At 45.1% G+C, this 14,562-nt stretch overlaps 1 non-coding gene across 1 annotated transcript; it reads left to right on the forward strand.

The window, feature by feature from the left end:
• Window positions 1-8,040: 8,040 nt before the first annotated feature.
• On the forward strand, window positions 8,041-8,170 carry LOC149290213 (small nucleolar RNA SNORA35). Its single transcript, XR_016277254.1, has one exon. It is a non-coding gene; the product is annotated as a small nucleolar RNA SNORA35 (small nucleolar RNA).
• The last annotated feature ends 6,392 nt before the right edge of the window (window positions 8,171-14,562 follow it).

Genomic DNA, 14,562 nt, shown 5'->3' on the forward strand with positions numbered 1-14,562 from the left:
GATGCAGCCTTTGCGTCAGTCTAGTCGGCCAAGTAGGCCAAGCTCTCGCTTATCATTTGGGGAAGCATTGCTTGAAGGATCATCAAGTAAAGGAAAGGCACCAAAAGCAGGCAGTAGTAGTGCGGCTAGGCCCACAAGCTCTATGGTTTTTTACGGAAAGCCTAAAGCACCAGAAGCACGTTCAAAGTTAAAGGGTAGCACAAGTAGTACCAGCCCAGTGACTAAAAAGAAGTGCCTTTTGCCCCAAGCAGCATCTTCCCCATCCACCAGCAGCATGCAAGGTACCAAGCAGAGCCAAATTAGCAGCAAGACTCAGAGGGGTCCCAAACCAAAGCGATCTCATTCCTTTGTAGGGAAAACCACCACCACCACCACCCCCACCTCTACCGCCTCTACCACCACTAGTGCTGCGCCTACTGTTCCCACTGGTACCGCCACGCCATGTCCTCCTAGTACCTCTAGCAAGCCACCAAGTCCTTACAAAATTTTTGTAAAGACAGTTAGAGAGAGGGCTACACATAGTGGAACTCCACCTAGCGAGGTAGCAGAGGAGCCTGAGACTGAGAGGCCAAGTGCAGAGTCTATTCTTCCTGCTCGCACTACTACTAGTCACGAGTCTCACGACGATATCAGTCTTAGCTCCAGCCTAGCAGGAATTCCATTCGATCTGGCTAATGAAGAGCTAGACTATGAGCCAGAGGAAGTAGAGGAGATGAGTGGTCAGGAATCAGATTCCTCAGGGAGCAGTGTCCAAATGACTAGTGCACAATTTTCCCCTGAGCCTCCACCTTCTCCGCTACGATCATCACCACCACCACCACCACCAGCAGCAGCAGCAAAACCTAGCAAATCTAAAGCAATTAGCAGTCCCACTATGGCCAGTACTGTTACCACCAGTCCCACCACCACTAGTTCTGCCTCTGTTCATCCACCCCGAGCAGTAGGAGCAGCACCCAAGGCACACTCCAAGGCTATGCGCGCCCCAATTTGGGAGCACTTTGAAAATGTTGAAGAAGGGCGCTATGGAAAGTGCAAACATTGTGGGAAGCTAATAAGCAGAGAGAAAGTGTCTGGCCATTTTACCAGTGCTAGCATGAAGCATCACCTCAGCACTCAACACAACGCTGTGCTATTGGGGAAAGATGCAGAGGGAAAACTTAGTGCAGGCAGCATAGCTGGTGGCCGTGGAAAAACCCCAACAGCTTCTTCTTCTGAGCCAATAGCAGCAGCAGCAGCAGCAGCAACTAGTGCTGGCAGCCAGAGACCAAGGCAGGTTGGAGCACTGCATGTCCAGCCCACCCTGGAACAATTTGTGGCATTCCAATCCAAAAGGTCAATGCCCAAACAGCAGGCCAATAAAGTAACGCGACTGATTGGTCAGTTCATTGCTGTTGGAGGGGCATCCTTCTCTATGATCGAAGGGGAGCCTTTCAAACAATTGATGGCGGCTGTGGCTCCACAATATACAGTTCCGTCACGTTCCACTTTCAGCAGGAACATTGTCCCCTCATTGTATCGGTCCTGTGTTGCAGCAGTGAAAGAGGAGCTTTCCAAGGCTGCTGGTCAGTCTGTTCATTTCACTACAGATTTGTGGAGTGCACCTAGCGGCCAGCATGCCTTTCTTTCTTTGACAGCACACTGGTGGCAGCCCGGTGTGTCTAAGGAAGCTGCTGCAGCAGGCTACCGATCTTTCCTTCTCCATGCAGAAGTGATGGATGAAAAGCACACTTCCCAAAACATTCTGCATGCGATGAGGAAAATGTTTAGCCTTTGGGTGGGAGCAGAGGCGGGCACCAATGTTGAAGTTGGTTTTGTGGTAACTGACGGAGGTGCCAATATGGTGAAAGCGCTGCGAGATGGTCATATTGTTGGTGTGCGCTGTGCAGCCCACATCATCCATCTTGTAGTGAAGGCAGCAATGTCAGAAGGAACTAATGTGGCAGCAGTAGTTCTGTCCCGCTGCAGAAAGATCGCTGGGCACTTTCACCATAGTGTTAAGGCTAGCCCACTTTTGAGGGAAGAGCAAGAGAGGTCAGGTCTTCCCGTACACTGCCTACGTCAGGATGTCAGTACACGGTGGAACTCCACGTTAGACATGCTCGAGAGGATTTTGGAGCAGCAGAGGGCAATCCATAATCTTGCCTCAGAGCACAATATTGGGATTACCTCTCCATTGAATAGGGAGGATTGGACAGTGATCGCCCAGCTAGTGGCAGTCCTTAAACCATTCAGGGATGCCACAGAAAATTTAAGCTCAAACACTGCCAGTCTGGCCCAGGTAATCCCAGTGTTCTCCCATCTAGGCAGCAAGATGGATGTGTTCCTTGGAAACCGTGAGGCTGTTCAAGGTGGCACTCTACATCCTGACATAGCAGCCATAGTCAGGAAGCTGAAGGATCTGCTAAAAGTACACCTTCGCAAACGAATGGAAGAGAGTCCCGAAATGATGCTAGCGTGCCTTTGCGATCCAAGAATTAAGGGAAAGCTAGCTTTGAAATTTAATGTTCTCAGTAGCTACCGGGAGCAATTGGTCAACAAGGTGCGTGACTGGCAGCGTAAAATGGGAATGCTGTCCGAGGAGGGAGAGGTGCAGGAGGAGGAAGAGATGATGTGGTCTGCTACTCCTAGCAGCAGCATCAGCAGCAGTGCCACAAGCAGCACAACACAGCTGAGTGGAGCAGCTGCGTTTTGGGAAGAGGCACTTGGGAGTATAGTTGGACCATCTGACAGAGCTAGCAGCAGAAAGGAGAGTAGTGCTGCTGAAATGGTCAAACTTTACCTCTGTGAAGTTCCTTCTGCGCCTAATGTTGATCCTCTTAGCTACTGGGATGAAAAGAAGAGTGTGTGGCCTGCACTCTCATGGGTTGCACAGCAGCTACTATCATGTCCGCCAACCACTGTTCAAAGTGAGCGCGTGTTTTCTATGACTGGAAACATACTGAGTCCACAGCGCTCACGCATGGCACCTCATCTGATGGAGCAGATTGCCTTCCTTAAATTCAATCTGCCCAAGTTGGGTTACCCAGCTCTTAGCTTGGAAAGTTAATTTTTTTTATCTGTAATGTTTAAGGTAGTTTCTCCCCCTGGTTGCACGTGTTTGCGGTGTGGCAACGTCTGCTACCTCCGCCGGTGTAGCCAATTTACGCTAGGGCCTAGTGTCTGAGTTCTGGAAGTCCGCTCCCAAACGCCATGGACTGACAGACTTTCATGCTTTGCCCTGGGGTGAAACAGGTGAGCGGGTCGTCAATTGCCCACTCATTCACCTTTTTCCTTTTCCAACGGTGCTGCTGGTGGTGGTGCCAGCATCTTTTGCCAGTTCGCTTCCTGGCTGAAATCATGCCTCAAATGTCCCTAATGGAGAGGGTAGTTTCTCCCCCTGGTTGCACTTGCTGCGGTGTGGCAATGCCTGCTACCTCCGCCGGTGTAGCCAATTTATGCTAGGGCCTAGTGTCTGAGTTCTGGAAGTCTGCTCCCAAACGCCAAGGACTGACAGTCTTTGGATGCTTTGCCCTGGGGTGAAACAGGTGAGCGGGTCGTCAATTGCCCACTCATTCGCCTTTTCCAATGCTGCTGCTGCTGCTGGTGGTGGTGCCAGCGTCTCTTCTCTGCCAGTTCGCTTCCTGGCTAGTGTCATGCCTTAAATGTCCCTAATGGAGAGGGTAGTTTCTCCCCCCCTGGTTGCACTTGCTGCGGTGTGGCAACGCCTGCTACCTCCGCCAATGTAGCCAGCTTACGCTAGGGCCTAGTGTCTGAGCTCTGGAAGTCTGCTGCCAAACGTCTAGGACTGACAGTGTTTGGATGCTTTGCTCTGGGGTGGAACAGGTGAGCGGGTCGCCAATTGCCCACTCATTCGCCTTACCCAATTCTGCTGCTGCTGCTGGTGGTGGTGCCAGCGTCTCTTCTCTGCCAGTTCGCTTCCTGGCTAGTGTCATGCCTTAAATGTCCCTAATGGTAAGGGCAGTTTCTCCCCCCTGGCTGCGTCTGTTTGCGGTGTGGCAACGCCTGCTACCTCCGCCGGAGTGGCCAGCTTACGCTAGGGCCTAGTGTCTGAGCTCTGGAAGTCTGCTGCCAAACGTCTAGGACTGACAGTGTTTGGGTGCTTTGCCCTGGGGTGAAACAGGTGAGTGGGTCGCCAATTGCCCACTCATTCGCCTTTCCCAATTCTGCTGCTGCTGCTGGTGGTGGTGCCAGCGTCTCTTCGATGCCAGTTCGCTTCCTGGCTAGTGTCATGCCTCAAATGTCCCTAATGGTAAGGGCAGTTTCTCCCCCCTGGCTGCCTCTGTCTGCGGTGTGGCAACGCCTGCTACCTCCGCCGGAGTGGCCAGCTTACGCTAGGGCCTTGTGTCTGAGCTCTGGAAGTCCGCTGCCAAACGTCTAGGACTGACAGTGTTTGGGTGCTTTGCCCTGGGGTGAAACAGGTGAGTGGGTCGCCAATTGCCCACTCATTCGCCTTTCCCAATTCTGCTGCTGCTGCTGGTGGTGGTGCCAGCGTCTCTTCGATGCCAGTTCGCTTCCTGGCTAGTGTCATGCCTCAAATGTCCCTAATGGTAAGGGCAGTTTCTCCCCCCTGGCTGCGTCTGTTTGCGGTGTGGCAACGCCTGCTACCTCCGCCGGAGTGGCCAGCTTACGCTAGGGCCTTGTGTCTGAGCTCTGGAAGTCCGCTGCCAAACGTCTAGGACTGACAGTGTTTGGATGCTTTGCTCTGGGGTGAAACAGGTGAGTGGGTCGCCAATTGCCCACTCATTCGCCTTTCCCATTTCCTTTTCCATTTCCATTTCATTATTTTCCTTCTGATACACAACCAACCAAACATAACACACACAATAACACAAATAACACAGCGACATAACACATAACACACATAACACATATAACACAGTGACAAGTGACAACACACATAACACACATAACACATACACGTACAATGCAAAAATCACAAGGACCTTTCCTCTTGTTATTTGTCCTGGCCTTCATTTCTACACTCACTAGCATTAACGCTATAACTCACACTTCATACTATAACATTTTTCCATCCACATACCTGCCAACAGACCCAACTTTTTCAGGGACAGTCCTGCTTTTTTCCAGTCCTGTCCCATCTAATTTAGCTAAACTAGGTATGCAAATACACGTTGGTAGTTATAGCTCGGTAGGTAGCACTAGTATAAACATTAAATAAATATAATAAAGTACTAAATAATAAATCTAACTTTAAAATACATTTAAATAAACCCCTAATTTTTTTTTAAAACCCATTAAAATTAAATTATTATTTAGACATAATACATCTTTAACCAAAGCAGTGCACTGCTACTAATCTTAACCCCTTCGTGACAATTGCCGGTCCGGGCACGTCACTGAAAATCGTGACGATTATGACAATTGACGTGCCAGGACCGGCACGTCTTTAAACGGGTGAAAAAATCGATCCGTGATCGATTTTTTCACTCAAACGGTGTTGCTCTAATGCCTCGACATCGAGGCATTGAGCAACACCAAAAAAAACATTCCCGCCCCCCCCCGATCGCTCCTAGGAGCAAAAAAAAAAACATGTTTGAAAGACTGCACGTCTTTCAAACATGGCGGCGCCCGCCGCCGAAAAACGGGTTTAGGAAGCGATCGCGAGTCGCTTCCTTTGCTTAGCTGGTGTTGCTAAGATGCCTCAGTATCGAGGCATCTTTGCAACACCTGTTTAGCAAAGGAAGCGACTCGCGATCGCTTCCTAAATGCTCAACTTACCTTCCCGGTGCCGGTGTCTTCGAAACACACGCGGTGTTTCAAGATGGCGGCGCCCATCAAGCCGGGGGGCGGAGCCTGCTGACATCATCGGGGGGGTGTTGCTGGATGTCATGGACATCCAGTGAATAACACCCCTAGTGGTCAGATCACTCATAAGAGTGATCATGATTTGATAAATCAAAGGCAATGTTTTCTAAACATTGCCTTTGATCAGTATTGGATCTGCCCCCCTCCTTCACTTGCTTCTAGTGAGGGAGAGAGACAGATCGGTGTGTTCCCTAATAAAAATATATATATATTGATCCAAAGGCTCTTATAAGAGCCACCCATATAATATTAACCCCTTCATTGCCATTGATCACTGCATAAACAGTGATCTTGCATAGTGGCAATTGTTTTTGGGTTTTTTGTTTTTTTTACATGTTTTTTTAGTTTTTTTTAGTTTTTTTTACTTTTTTTTAGGTTTATTTTTTTTTTTATTATAGCCATTAACCCTTTCCTTCCCCACTATTTTTGCTGCAATTCTTACCATGCAGCGGTATACGGCTGAGGAGGCGTATGCCTTTTTGGCCACAGATTCTGAGGCCACTGATACAGCGTCAGATTTTGACGTTGGTCAGTTCACAGATACATCTAGTGATGTATCTGTGGCTGTTAGGACGCCTACCACACGTAGTCGTGGCAGTGCACCAGAGGCATGGGTAGCGCCTAATAGGTACAAGCCAGCTATCCCTCCTTTTTCTGGAATTCCTGGCATCAATATTGATGTTACAGGATTCACTCCACTGCAATTTGTGCAGGTTTTTTTGGGAGACGATGTCTTGGGAGACATTGTCACACAAACAAACATTTATGCCCAGCAGCACCGTGCTGCTAGCCCTAATTCTTTTTGGGCAAAACAGCCATGGACTCCCATTGACGTGCCAGAATTTCTTAAATTCTGGGCACTCACAATGTTAATGGGCATTATAAAAAAGCCCTCCATCCGCTCCTACTGGAGCACCAGCCCCATCTTTAGTACCCCCATTTTTGCCCAAACTATAACTAGGCAAAGGTATGAAATGATTCTTCGTTTCATGCATTTTAGCGACAACAGCCTGTGCCCCCCTAAGGAGGACCCCCAGTTTGATAGGCTGTACAAAATCCGCCCCCTGATTACCCATCTCGCTGCCAGGTTTCCAGAGGTTTATACACCTGGAAAGAATATCTGCGTGGATGAATCCCTAATGAAATATAAAGGAAGGTTGGGATTCAAGCAGTATATTCCTTCCAAGCGCTCTAGGTATGGAGTGAAGGTGTATAAGCTCTGCGAGAGCGAGACAGGATATACTCATGCCTTCCGGGTATACGAGGGTAAGGATAGCTACCTTGACCCTCCAGGTTGCCCAGATCATCTGGGCACCAGTGCCAAGATTGTTTGGGACCTAATATTCCCCCTTATGAACAAAGGCTACCACTTGTATGTAGATAACTTCTATACAAGCGTCCCTTTGTTCAAGCTGCTGTATTGTTTCGATACGGTAGCTTGCGGTTCTATAAAAAAGAACCGCTTGGGTTTCCCACAACGCCTGGTACGAACCCGGCTAGGAAAGGGGGAGACCTCAGCTCTACGCCAAGAGGAGCTTTTGGCATTGAAGTTCAAGGACAGAAAAGAGGTGTGCATGCTGAGCACCATCCACGATGAGAGAACCGTGGAGGTTTCTGTCCGTGGCAGAGCTGGGGTCACTACAAAGCCAGTGTGCATCAGGGCCTATAACAAGCACATGGGTGGAGTTGATCTGTCAGATCAACTCCTACAGCCCTACCTCATTATGAGGAAGACAAAGGCCTGGTACAAGAAGGTTGCAATTTATCTAATGCAAATTGCAACCTATAACGCTTTTTTGCTGCACAAAAAAGCAGACACTGGGCTGAAGCTGTCTTTTTTGCAGTTTCAGCTCGAAGTAATTTCAGGTATCTTGTACCGTGATGCACCTGGTCCCCAAGTAGTGATGGGAACCAACAGAATTGGGGCTACCCATTTTATTTTTAAAATCCCCCCTACAGCAAAGAAGCAGAATCCCCAAAAGAGATGCAGGGTATGCTACAGCAGGGGGCAAAGAAAGGACACCACATTTTACTGTCCAGATTGCCCTGGAAAACCTGCACTCTGTGTCGGTGACTGCTTCAAGCTGTATCACACAGTTTCCCATTTTTAATTTTTTTTTTGTTCCTGCTCCATTTTTGTATTTTTTTTTTATTTTTTGTTACATTTACTGTTTTTTAGCTTTTATTTGCTCCACCATTTTTAAGCGTTTTTATTTGCACTGTCAAGTGACCCCTGTGTCCATTCCGTGGCATGAGGGACCACTTAAGGTGCTAGATCAAATCCCTTCTTGGAGATAGGCCAGGCTTTCTTGTAACCTGTCCCTACTGATAGTTGGGTACAAGCATTTTTCTTTACCCAGATGTAAAATTCCTACTGAATTTGAATTGCTCATGTTCCAAATGTGGCCCTTTTGCCCCCAAACAATCTAACAAACCCATGCATGTGGGGTATCAATGTACTCAGGAGATGTTGCTGAACACATATCGGGGTGTTGTGGGACAGTGACATATACCAGGAGCTGTAATTTCACACCTGAAGTACAAAGTATGTGAAAAAAACACCAAAAACAATTACTATCCCAAACTTTGACAAGGGTTGGTGGTAGGATTAGTGCATGGAAAGGGTTAAACTATCAGCATCTAAAATACCCTGGGGTGTCTAGTTTTCAAAAATATATGGTTTGGTGGGGTAAATTTAATTTGCTGGCTTCAAAGATGCCCCAAATACCACATAGAGACAGAATTACCAGATTCAGAGAAAAATGGTTTTGAATTAGCAAAACTCTACTTGTACTTATTGCCCCATAACGTGTAGAAGAAAGCAAAAAAACATAAAAACATTGGGTATTTCTAAACTCGGGACAAATAGTAGAATCTATTTAGCAGGTTTTTTCAGTAGTTTTTTATGATGAATAAAAGATTTTTCAAATAAAAGTGAGAAAATGTGTTTTTTTTTCAATTTTTCGTCATATTTTATTATTTTTATTATAGGAAATTACATCATATGAAAAAAATGTTGGTGTCTGAAGAAAGCCCTTCTTGTCCTGAAAAAAACAATATATAACTTGTGTGGGTTTAGTAAATGGGTTAAGAGAAAATTACAGCTAAACACAAACACCGCAGAAACGATAAAACAGCCATTGTCACGAAGGGTACAAAAAGTAAAATCAGCCTTTGTCACGAAGGGGTTAAACATAACCGTACATTAACCCTAAGCTATTTTTTAGTTCTTGTCCAACATTTTTCCATCCGCATACCTGCCAACACACCCAAGATTTTGGTGGACAGTCCTGCTTTTTTCCAGTCCTGTCCAGTAAAAGTTGGGTTGTTGCAAAGTATGCCATTGTAAATAGGTAGCAAATGTTAGGCATGTATTACAAGTGGTCCAAAATCAATTTAAAAATGTAAAATAATCCCTATTCTTTTATTAAACATCTATGGATGTGTGATTGTGTATGATAAACGGAGGCCAAGTTCCTTGGAGCATTTGTCTCTAGGTCATTTTGTGTACAGTACACCTCAGTACGTGTGTGCAACTCTATTGGTCGTTTCGGCAGGGGGCTGGCCTGCCATCAACGAATGAAGTGCGTTCTGCAATTCACTAGTTGATGCCAGACCAGCCCCCTGCCGAAACGACCAATAGAGTTGCACACACGTTCCTTCACGGCAGCTGCTGCTGCTCCGATGTGTTGTTAACCCCGTATTAACCCCTGCAAGGCAACCGGGAAGGAAACGAAGATTAAACGAGCACGAAGAATGTCCGCGAATATTCGCCCGAAGAGAAGACAGGAACGGGCGAATATTCGCGGAATACGAAGGTTTTTTCCCCCCCGAAGACGAGCACGAAGACGAACACGAAGAGCCCCCTGGTGCCCAAGTCTAATTTAAATGGATATACAGTAATTCATTTAAAGGGTTAGCTATTAGTTTTAAGAGCCTCACCATATATTTTTTTTAAAAATCCATAATATGCATCCATTATTATGTCCTAAGCCCAATAAAACAAGATTGCAGCTATTTCAATGTATTTTTACCACATATTTTAATACACTGCAGTTTGTACTGTATAGGACCTTTTTAGCTCATCTATACAGTATATGACCTGTCTGTGGTAATATATAGACTTTTTTAAACTTTGAAACTGAAAAAAATGTATATGCATTTTCTACTGTGTTCTCCTATGCTTAAACTCCAGCTTTATCAGCCTCAGGTGCCTGCAGTGTGTTTGTTCAATCACTCTTTCGGTCCCTAAACCCATTGAAAACAATGCATTTTGAGCCCATACATGTACAGGCTTTGTCATTAAGGGGTTGAATGCATTTACTGAACAGCCTCTTCAATGTACATACTAAGCTTCCCAACGGGAAATCCCTCCTCTCCTTCACTCAGTGTCTTTTCAAGTTCAGCCCATAGGCAGCACTATGCTGTTCTTACTTGTGACTCAACCTAAACCCTTCAAACGTAGCTCTGTAGGAAGACGTCTATTTGTGCCTGTGTGTGCGCAATTACGTTTCTAAAGATGCATGACAGATATTAAGTGACAAGGAGCTGTCAACTAACAACTACACGCATATTATACTAGATTTTTCCAAATTGCACTGTATCTAGTGATGCCAAATGTAGCCCTGCTACCATTTTCTGTAATGGTTCTACATACCCGGTGATTTGCTTGTTACTTCTAGAACTTCAGAACACTCCACCTTCTAGGAAAAATTAATATTCAGCCCTGCTGCTTGTTTTATATAGCTAGATCTGAGTTTTATTGCTTGTGAACAATAACAACCCACGGAATCTCTAACTGATCATTTGCTGAAAAATTGGGGCTGTCAGATTATTTTAGATATTTTTGTCACAAGACAACCAGCCGGATTGCAATTCTTACTATAAACTAATTGCTAGGAATGTGAACACTATACAGAATCGGAAGGGCATTCACAAAGCTTTATGCTGTTTTTCTGTTACTCCTATATCGGTTACACTCTATATATTTTGCAATACAGAGTTAGATTATAATTAGAATGTGTTTACAGTTCATTCCATGCGAGTAAAAAGAGAGTTTAGAGTTGTTATTGTCCATTAATTATCATCATTAAATACCACATTCACCCCACTATGAATTGTGCCAATAAACTGACCCTCTAAAGTATCAATAGACACATTGTTCTGTCCAAATATATTCTACTGGATTAACGCTATATTAAAGCAATTATTTGCTGTTTTTTTTGTAATGTCCATTGAGTAAAGAACCATGGATTTGAAATTAGGTTACTTAGGTGAGCTAGATGTTTAATGGGGTGATGAAGTAGATATTCCTCAGATACCATTAGTAAATTTTATGATTTGTTATATGAGCATGATATACACTATCTGACCAAATGTTATGTGGACACCTGGCCATCATATCTATATCAAATTGTTGGATATCCCATTCCAAAACCATGGACATTAGTATGGAGTTGGCCCACAATTTTCAGCTATAAAAGCCTTCACTCTTCTGAGAAGGCTTTCCACAAGATTTTGGAGTGTGTCTGTGGGAATTAACATCCATTTAGCAAAAAGAGCATTTGTGAGTTTAGGCACGGATGTTGGACGAGAATGCCTGTCTCTGGTCCAGTTCATCCCAAATGTGATCAACTGGGTTAAGGCCAGGTCTCTGTGTAGGTCGCTTGAGTTCCTCCACTTAAACTTCCACATAGTGAAGCGTGGTTTATCACTCCAGGGAACATGTTCCCACTGCTCCTGAATCCAGTGGCAGTGTGCTTTACACTACTCCAGCTGACACTTGGCATTGTGCATAGCAATATTCAGATTGTGTGCAGCTGCTCGGCCATGGAAACACGTTTCATAAAGCTCCCAACACACAATTTGGAACTCTGCAGTGAGTGATGCTACAGAGGACAATTTTTACATGCTTCGGCACTCAGCAGCCCCGTTTTGTGGGTGTGTGTGGTCTGCTGCTTCGTGGCTCACCTACGTCACTATATCACTATATACTGAGGCACACATTGATGGGCCTCCCGCCTCCTTGATGGACTTTAAGCCGCTTTGAGGGAGATCTTTGATCTCCCCAACCAAGCCTGCTCCTCTAGAGATGGACATTACTGTGCGGACCACCCCCCACTAGGTGCGCTACTGCATTAGGGTGACCACATCAGCTATGCTTTCCATGACACATATCATTTTTACATATTGCTGACCAGCCCATATAAGGTGCTGCTGTATGGGGTGTATAACTTACTAATTGGTTCCCTTCCACAAGTCTATACATCCCTCATACTGCAAGGCAGCACTTTACCTGTGCTGGTCATTTATATGAAAAACTTATACATCTCTTGGAAAACACAGCCATTGTGGTCACCCTACTTGGCATACAGCATCCAACATCCAGCAATGCATTTCTTGAGGGCCTGCCAAATCAATTTTTTATTATTAATATTTTGTATTTGCAGTGGAGGTATTTGTTATGGCTGCACTTTTTTTTTGGTTAAGATTCATCTTCCATTGCCGAGGGATCAAATATGACCCAGCAAGCAACTGAATGGAAACAAACAAAGCACAGGGAAATTAAGTCAGTGGGTTTCTTTCAGCATGAACTCCTGCTGCTGCCTCTGTTCCAAGCACAGTTTTATCACTCATGTCAAGCAATATGTTTGTGGCAGTCGACCAAGCTAGGATTAATGTCGGGGAGGATAAGATCTACACAAAATTATATTAATCTGTGGAGGTTTCTGTTGGCGTAAAGAAGTAAGAGCACCTGCTGTGATCACCAGCCACTTATGGGTACAATTGGCAATGGCAGCATAACAGCCTGCAGCTAATTAGCTCTGCCTTACTGCAGTAATGTTCACTGCAGTCAATTAAATAATTCAGAGCCATCTCAGAGACAAAAACAAAGGCTGTGCACAAAATATCAAAAACACACATCTATATATGATGCACTGAAAAAGTCATGTCCTTCATGTGCGGGAATTACACCTGTTTGGGATGCATCACATGAAACCTGGGGACCTGGGGCTCTAATACCAGTCCCATACCTCCCAACATTTCAAAACGTGAAAGAGGGACACATTTTTTTTAAATCATTCTCGTGTAACTCACGAAAAATAACTAACATTGAATTGAATTCCCATGAGGCTCAGCGAGATATACTACTTCCATGATGCTGGCTGAGCATCATGGGAAGTGTAGTCAACAGTAGATAAAGCTGCAGATGTTAGCTATGAACTACAATTCCCATGATTCTCAGCTAGCCAGGTGTCTACCATGTTGGCTGAGCATCATTGGAGGAGTAGTCCACAGCAACAGAGGACCCTTACACACACACCTGCCCATAAAACACACATATACACATACACTGCCCTTACACACACCTGCCCATAAACACGGATATACACATACACTGTCCTTACACACACTGCCTTTAGACAGACCTCTGCTTTAGTGCTCCCTCATCACTATGCGCTGGCTATTGATGCAGAGCACGGGGATGACGTCATATCCCTGCGCTCTGCATCATTTGCCGGCGCATTGTGATTAGGAAGCATGGAAGCCGAGGTCTGAAGTTTTGCTCCCTAATGTTGGACCAGTTAGAGGGGGATTGTGAAAGGAAAGGCGGGACAGCAGGACAGAGTCACAAAATCAGGACTGCCCCACCCAAATCGGGAAGGGGGAAACTTTGACTTGTCATTATTTAAATACATGTAATTGAGTGACCTGCCTTCAGACAATAATATCTACCATAATATACTTGTACAAAAAAGCACCAATTGCCAGTGTTACATCCAATTATGCAAAAAAATTAAAATAAAAGGGGGAGAAGTCTGATCTGATGACCAGGGGTGTATATATGGTATACTACTAATAACATAAAATGTGAAACAGGCAGTGAATTAGTTGATATCTCACGTGAGTTGACACCAGAGGAATCTGACAGTGGGTATAGCAGGACAGCATTACATGGTAAATGACACATAATCACCTTTACACATATATGGCATCCATAAACAATAACAAGCACCACATATTTATTTTATCATATTACAGGAAATTTTGTTAAATAGGGGTGATATGTATGTGCAAATGGATAGCAGTGCATTTGACTAGGGACTTAAGTAAGTGAGGTTTAAGCATGTTTAGTAACGTGCAAGTAGTGTAGGCATGGTTGGTACATTATGTTACATAACATGTGTCAGCACTGAAAGGGTTCAATTTCCTTGCCGAGGTCTATTTTTCCTTGACTGCGTATACTGGTTATTGTAACGTGTGTACATTTAGTTTTGTGAGGTCTAGTGGAGGTTAGACAAAGGATTTGATGGTCTGAAATGTACGGACAAAAACTCACTGAACACATGCACACTCACTGAATCGCTGTAAGGGCAGTGGTTTCTACGGTTACAATGTACCATGTTCTGTGCAGTTGTACTTTTAAATGTACGGTCATTCTATTTGTAACATTCTATTTGTTACACCGGACAAAGTCAGGTCATTGAAGCCTGTTTGACACAACATAATATTTTGTCTGTTTCTTGGATTTATGCACCATGGTGTCAGACACCAGCAAGTGTCTGTGTTAGCAGGGTAGAAGGAGCCCAGAATGCAGGACTACTGGAGGTAACCGGAATAGTCCAGAGTAGTAGAGATAGGACGCAGTAGAAAACTCAGGTAGAGGCAGTACTCAAAATAGCATAGACAGGTAACAGGCCAGGGTCAGGTCCAGGCAGCAAAGTAGCGAAAACA

Source organism: Sceloporus occidentalis, unplaced genomic scaffold, assembly GCF_023333645.1.
Source record: "Sceloporus occidentalis isolate IW3139 unplaced genomic scaffold, rSceOcc1.0.p SCAF_40, whole genome shotgun sequence".
NCBI lineage: Eukaryota > Metazoa > Chordata > Lepidosauria > Squamata > Phrynosomatidae > Sceloporus > Sceloporus occidentalis.